The sequence below is a fragment of the Leptonychotes weddellii genome, chromosome 1, assembly GCF_054177405.1.
Source record: "Leptonychotes weddellii isolate Sample4059 chromosome 1, ASM5417740v2, whole genome shotgun sequence".
NCBI classification, from domain to species: Eukaryota; Metazoa; Chordata; class Mammalia; order Carnivora; family Phocidae; genus Leptonychotes; species Leptonychotes weddellii.
Window position 1 is genome coordinate 22,109,494 of NC_138369.1, and position 7,226 is coordinate 22,116,719.

The 7,226-nt window shown below is 47.6% G+C and overlaps 1 long non-coding RNA gene across 2 annotated transcripts in view; it reads left to right on the plus strand.

The window, feature by feature from the left end:
- The first annotated feature begins 3,230 nt into the window (after positions 1 to 3,230).
- Positions 3,231 to 7,226, plus strand: part of LOC145721499 (uncharacterized) — a 15,710-nt gene continuing 11,714 nt past the window's right edge. For both annotated transcript variants that reach the window (XR_014145224.1, XR_014145225.1), the window contains exon 1: positions 3,231 to 3,652. This is a non-coding gene — a long non-coding RNA (uncharacterized LOC145721499). The remainder of the gene's footprint in view (positions 3,653 to 7,226) is intronic.

A 7,226-nucleotide genomic window follows, 5' to 3' on the forward strand; every position in this document is an offset into this window, starting at 1 on the left:
TTAAACTATCTTGGCACTCCTGGGATAAACCTGTCTTGGGAAAGATGCATCATCCTTTTTATGTATTGCCGGACTCAATGTACTAATATTTTATTTAGGATTTTTACTTCCATGTTTCTGAGCGATTCAGGAATAATACTGATCTGATATTGCTTGGTATGGAATTTAGACTGGCATCATAGAGTGAGTTGGGATCTGCTCTCTCTTTTTCTATTTTCCAGAAGGGCTTACGAGAGAATAGTATGATCTATTCCTTGAACGTTTAGACTTGCTTCTAGAACCATCAGGCTTAATGTTTCCTTTGACTAAAAATTTTAACAATTTCTCTAATAATTATAAAATTTACATTTTATATAGTTGACAACTGATATAATTTGCTGGCAAATCAAACTTGTTATCATTATGTAGTGATCCTCTCCATCCTTAATGATTTTTGTTAGTCTGTTATCTAATATTAATATAGCTACACCAGCTCCCTTTTGGATACTATTTTTGAGGTATATCATTTTCCACACTTTTACTTTTAACCTTTCCAAATTCCTATGTTTTAGGAATACCTCTTGAGACAGTGCCTCTTAGATTCTTTTAACATCCCATTTGACAATTTTTTTTTTTAAGATTTTATTTATTTATTTGACAGAGAGAGACACAGCAAGAGAGGGAACACAAGCAGGGGGAGTGGGAGAGGGAGAAGCAGGCTTCCCATGGAGCAGGGAGCCAGATGCGGGGCTCAATCCCAGGACCCTGGGATCATGACCTGAGCCGAAGGCAGACGCTTAACGACTGAGCCACCCAGGCGCCCCCCATTTAACAATTTCTGACTTTTAACTGATGAGTTTAGTTAAATTACTATGATTATTAGTATATCAGGACTTTTTTTTACTCTCTTTTTTAGGGGGAGGAGTCTCACTTTTTCTACATGTCTTTGGATTGATTAGCATTTGGGTTTTTTATTGACTTACGTCATTTCCCCCGTTCTACTGGTTTGAAAGTTATACATGTTATTTGTACTATTTTAATGAATACCATTGGCATTGTGCCATGCATAATTAGCAAAGGCCAAAGTTAATATCTTAATTCCCTTCCCACCCCAAATGCAAAGGCATTGGAACCCTTTAATTTTGACCATCTCATTCCTAATTTACTGTTGTCCCCTATTTTTGTTCTGACCTTGTTTAAACCTATAAATTATGATTATTCTTGTCATCGTTATTGTTTTGTACTGACAATTTTGTTTAGATTCACTCTATTTGCCCATTTCTTCACTCATTATTCCTCCTTTCACTGCAGTTCTTAATAGAGTTGTTTTTCTTCTTTCTGAGGTATATCTTAAAAGTTCAGTTAGTCAAATTTTCCTGTTGTAAATTCACTTTATCTGTATGTCACCCTCATTCCTGAAAGGCTGGGGATCCAATTTTCAGGTCTTTGGAGATACTCTTTAAATCTTTTAGCTTCCTATGTTGCCATTCAGAAATTTGCTGGCAATCTAATTCCTTCCTTTGGGAATAAGCTGTCTTTTTTTTTTTTTTTTTTTTAATCTCTAGCTGCTTTTAAGATATTTTCTTTGTTTTTAGTATTCTGCAGTTTCACTGCAATATTTCTTGGTATGGATTTCCTATTATTTTTCCTGCTTGGGATATATTATGTTTCCTAAATCTGCAGAATTATATCTTTTTTCTGCTCTGGAAATTCTCACACATTACTACCTCAAATATAGCCTCTCCTTTCTTCTTTCCTTCTTTGATGCTGCTTAATTGGATTTTAGATCTTCTCAGTCTATTCTACACATTTGTAAGATCTTTCTTTTCATATTTTTCATGTCATATCACTCTTTGTTGCATTCTGATTAATTTCTTCAGATAGGTCTACCAAATCACCCTATTTGGTTAATTATGATCTATAAGAATCCTGAACAACTTTCTCTTTGATGAGTACATTGTCCCTGAAGCTCTGAGAACAATTCGATGAAGCATGTCAAATGCAACTCTTGTAATCTGAATGATGAGGTAGCCAACATCTTAGAGAAAGATGCTCCAGTCCAAGCCAGGGAGATTGTCCTTAACTCTGGATGGATTCCAGCAGCCCTGACAGAGGCTGGTTTTACAAGGTGACCTCAAAGATGTTCTCTTTGCCACATCTCTGAGGCTTCTTGTCCATGACCCATTCTTAAAATTCAGGACCCACCCAACTCAGCCAGGTTCTACCAGTCTGGAGGGTTTGGCAGGCAGCAAGCTGCCTTTGGGGTGGATTTAAATACCAAGGGAGTCCTGCTGGGCACTGGTCCCACCTAGGTGTAGAATAAGGGCAGAAAAGGAAGCCATGGATTCAGGGTAGCAGAAGATATCAAGCCCCAATACCCCACCCCACATACAGGCTCAGCACATAGTAAGTGCTCAGTAAATATTTGTTAAATGAATGAATAAACACTTTGATGGAATAAGTCCATAGAGCACTGTGGGTCCAAAGGGGACTTAAGGAAGGTTTCCTGGAGGAAGTGACATTTAAATTGAGGCATGGAAAAGAGGAAGTAGTCAGGCCAAGCAGAAAAGGAAGAGTTCCTGGTGGAGGGAACAGCCCATGCAAAGGCCAAAGTGGTAGAATTCAGCCTCGGTGCCCTGAATAGTAGATGAGGCTGGAGTGGGAAACTGAGGCCAGATGCTCAAAAATCCAGGCTTTGTGACAGATAAGCTAGTCAGACAACACCGTTTGAATTTAATGGGTAATAACTTTTATGCTCTGCTCCTGATTTTTTTGCCTAATGAGGTTTAACTGTCCTTAAAAATTAGAAATGACCATAGTGGGGATTTAACCAGTGGTGGCTGAAAGTCTTTCAACACTGCCATTTTGCCCCCAGAGTTTGGAGCCAGGTGCTGGGTCTAAATCCCCAATTCTGTCCTTTATAGGCTGAATCCATGGGCAAGCTCCTCACCTTTCTTCTGAGAAAGGAAGCCAATCCCAATGCCCACCTCATAGGATTAAGAGACAACATGTGTAAGACAGCGTTGCTAAGCTTGCCTGTGAACCTGGGCCTGTCCCTCTGAGCCCTTTGAGAGCAGAGATCCAGCCAGAGTCACTTTGACGGCGCGGGCCCAACAGCACCAGGCACATAGTAGGTGCTCAGTAAACAATGAACCAATGCCTCGACGAACTCTGGCATCGCGCGGTGGAACTGTGGCTCCTTGGGTCCCCAGCCCTTCCCCTCGCCGAGAGCGCTCTTTAGGGGCGGGGCGGGGTGGGGCGGCCGGTTCCGCCCTCTGCACTTGGCGCTGCGCGCGAACGCAGTAGGTGTTGGCCCTCGGGCCTGAACTCTTGGATGCTTGGAGACGGGTTGCCGAGGCCGGGATGTGCGAGGCGCTAACTTGCCCCTCTGGGTGTAACGCTGTGAGCGGCGGAGCCGAGAAGCTGAGGGTTCCCGTGCGGGATCGGCGGTAGACCGGACCAGGCAGCGGCGGGGCGGCGCGAGGAGCCGGCGCGGGCGGAGCCGGCTTTTCTGTCGGCTGACGCAGGCCGGCGCGCCGCGCCTTTAAGGCGTCCAGCAGAGCCCGGCGCCGGGAACTGAGCGGCGCGGGCACGAGCGCTGCTGCCGGACGCGAGCGGGGCTGGGGCCAGAAGACGGGCGTCCGGATCCGGCGGCGCGACCCAGGCGCTTGAGGTCAGATGGAGTGTGCGCCGGCGGGGCGGACTGGGGCGGGTCGGGGCGGGGGATGCGCACCTGAAAGGCGGGGGGTGTCTGGGGTCTCTCCCTTATGGCCCCGTGACCCACCCTCCACTTCTCGAGTCAGGGCTGCCTGGCCTCCCCGCAAGCGGCACACGGGGCGAAATGGGTCGGGGACCTGCACCTCTCTTTCTACTCGGTTCCCTCGCTCCGGCATCAGCCCTTGCGCGCTCCCCTGCAGTGCCTGGACACGTTTGACGTTCCCGAATCCCAGGTGCCCTCACTCCCCGAGCTTGCCTACCGCCCTAAGCCCAGGGACAAGGTGAGGGTGGGTCGGGGACCTGCACCCTCTTTCTACTCCGCCTCCCACCGCTGGCTCCGGCACCAGCCCCTGTGCGCCCCTCCTGGTGCCTGGATGGTGTGGAGGCTCCTGTACCCCCGTTCTAACCACTTACTGAGTTCGACCTCCCAGCTAATGGCACCGACCCCCGTCCCGCCCCAGATATCTTCGCCCCTCAGGACCTCCCCCGGCCAGTACCTACCCCCAAGCAGCTTTTTAGCTCACCTCGGCCCCAATTTTCTCAGCCTCATGCCCTTTCCTCCCGGCCCTCTTCTCCCTCCTCCTTGAGTTAGGATGCTGGTCCAACCACCCCGACAGCCAGGTGCTGCCCCAGGACCGCCAGCATCCTCCGCCTACACCTTCGCTGCCTTCCTGGCAGCCTTGGAAACTGGGATTGTGTAACGCAGGCTGCAGGGCAGAGCACATGCAAGATTTGCACCCCTGTATCCGCATTCGAGTGGAGGAGGCCAAGTTGACAGAGTGAATGAAATAGGGAAGGAGGAAGAGGTTGAGGGGAGGGTCTAGAGCCTGTGCAATCTGGGGTATGTATCTGGAGACCTTCTTATGCCTCAGAGTCTGATTGATTAAGAAGAGGTCTCGGGCGCCTGGGTGGCTCAGTTGGTTAAGCGACTGCTTTCGGCTCAGGTCGTGATCCTGGAGTCCCGGGATCGGGTCCCGCATCGGGCTCCCTGCTCAGTGGGGAGCCTGCTTCTCCCTCTGACCCTCACCCCTCTCATGTGCTCTCTCTCTCTCATTCTCTCTGTCTCAAATAAATGAATAAAATCTTTGAAAAAAAAAGAAGAGGTCTCAACTTGGACTGGAGGTCAGCATTTGCCTCACCTCTCCCTCATGGCTAGTCTACCTGGCTGGGAGCTAAGAGTTTATTATAAGTAATAGCTGACATAGAATAAGCAAGTACTGGCTGCCAGATCCAGTCCTAGCACCTTTAGATTACCTGCTTTACTTCTCCCAACAGCTCCATGCATGAGGTAGGTACCGATGTTATGCCCATTTCTCAGAGGAAGAATGTGTCCCCTTCCCAGGACACACAGGGAATCTGACCTCAAAGCCCCCGATTCTGAATCACTAGACTTAATTTTTACCCAGTTGTAACTAATAAATTCTTATCAACATTTTTATAATATAGGAAGTTAGAAATAAGATCAATAACCTATGTTCTTAGCACCAATTTTTCTAAAAGTAGGTACTCAGACCAACAGAGGGTCCTGGGTGTCCTCCTCAAGGAGACTGATGCCCAGAGAGAAGGGATGTGCTGGAGGCCACACAGCTAAGAAGTACCAGGGTTGGTATGCTAAACATGTCCTGGGATGCTCAGTCGTTACTTCCTGGGCTCCCAGTTCTGCCCCAACCCATCAGCCTAGGCCCCTGGAGATTCTTTCCCTCCCCCTCTGCTTGCATCCTGATCTTCCCCTTCCCCCTCTGCTTCCTTTGCTATAACCCAGGAGGTGAGCTGCTGCCTTTGCTTAGGCTGTCCTCTCCTTTAGGAATACCCTCCCTGGAATCTCTGATGTCTCAACCTAACCTACCCTTTAGCTCCAGCTCAGCGGTCCCCTCCAGGAATGCCCCTCTGATTGTTCCCCTGCCCCCAACTGAAAGCGATTCCTTTCTCCCCTGGGATCCTTACCTTCCACCCACATGATGGCATTTGGAAAGTTCTATCTGCATGTATCTGCTTATGCTTTCTGGTGCAGCTGTGCTGGCAGAATCAGAAGCACTCCCCAAGACCCCTCTAACCATCTGCCTGATGAAGCCCCAGGACAAAGGGAGAGAGAGAGAGAGAGAGGGGGGTCCATGGGGGTATGGTGTGGATTCTGAAGTAAGGATAGGCTCAGAATTAATGAATGCCGCCAACACCAGACTCCCTTCATTGAGCTACGGCCTGGTCATGGGAGAATGGCTCAGCATGGTACCTAACATTATAACTGCATGTTTGTTTTTGCTCATAACCCAGAGGATTCCCACCAGAAACTCAGAGAGGCTTGGGTCCTAATCCCACTGCTGCCACTGCTAGCTGTGTGGCCATGGGCCTTTTACCTAACCTCTCTGAGCCTTAACTTCTGGTAATGGCACCTGCTTCAGAAGGCAGTGATAAGATTTAGATAAAATAGAGTACAAGGCCCAGCAGGTGGTGAGCACTCAGTAAGCACCAGCTATTAGGAAGAGTTAGTGTTGACCCCCTCTTTGAATTACTGGAGACATATTAAATCATTACTAAATGACTCACACTGACTCTGCTTAGAGGTGGGCCAAAGGAATCCCAGCCAAGGAGAGGAAAGCATTTTTTAAAAAAGATTTTAAGTAATCTCTACACCCAGCGTGGGGATTGAACCCACAACCCCTCGATCAAGAGTCGCACGCTCCACCAGCTGAGCCAGCTAGGTTCCCTGAGGTAGGCATTTTGTGTGTGTACTCAGAAAGGCCTGTGGTGCTTTCTTAGACTCTAAACCATCCATTGCCTTGGCGAAAACAATCGCCTTTCTGTTTTTTAGCTTTAAAAATCTGTGAGCTTTGAGTTCTGTGAGGCTCCACACACCTAGAATGAGTGTGTGAATGCAGTTCATGAAATTGTAAGTAATTGTGAAACTTACTGATATGAGGGGAAAAAAAGCTTGTTCTTAGAGGTGACCTTGGTTTGCACTGTGTGTTGTTTCAGGCTTGTCTTGGGGGCGAGAGGTTTGAATCAAAGGTTTACTTTGGATTTGGAGGGAAGGAAAGGTGGGGTGAGTGTTTTTCCCTAGTACGCTAGTAAGCGGCTCAGAGTAGAAATCAACTTCCCTGTGTCATATTCTTTACCAGCTCCTGGTTATTTTGGTGATTAGATCACTTTTTTACAGTGATGAGTGCTCCAAAAGTAAAGGGCCAGGAATGTCTCCCTCAAAGCTAAGTGTTTGGAATATGTGGGGAAGCCGGCTCTGCTGGTTGAAAAAAAATATATTTTAAAATGTCTCCTAATTTGATCATTAGGGTAAGTTAGGTTCCCATTTGATCATTTTAAGACTGTTGCGTTTAGAGTGCAGGACTGTTGAATCTCAGATCTGTACCTCTGAGACAAATAATGCAAGATATGTTAAGAAAAAAAAAGAAGAAGAAGAAGGTAGCGGGAGGGGAGGAATGAAGCGGGGGAAATCGGAGGGGTGGACGAACCATGAGAGAAGATGGACTCTGAAAAACAAACTGAGGGTTCTAGAGGGGAGGGGGGTGGGAGGATGG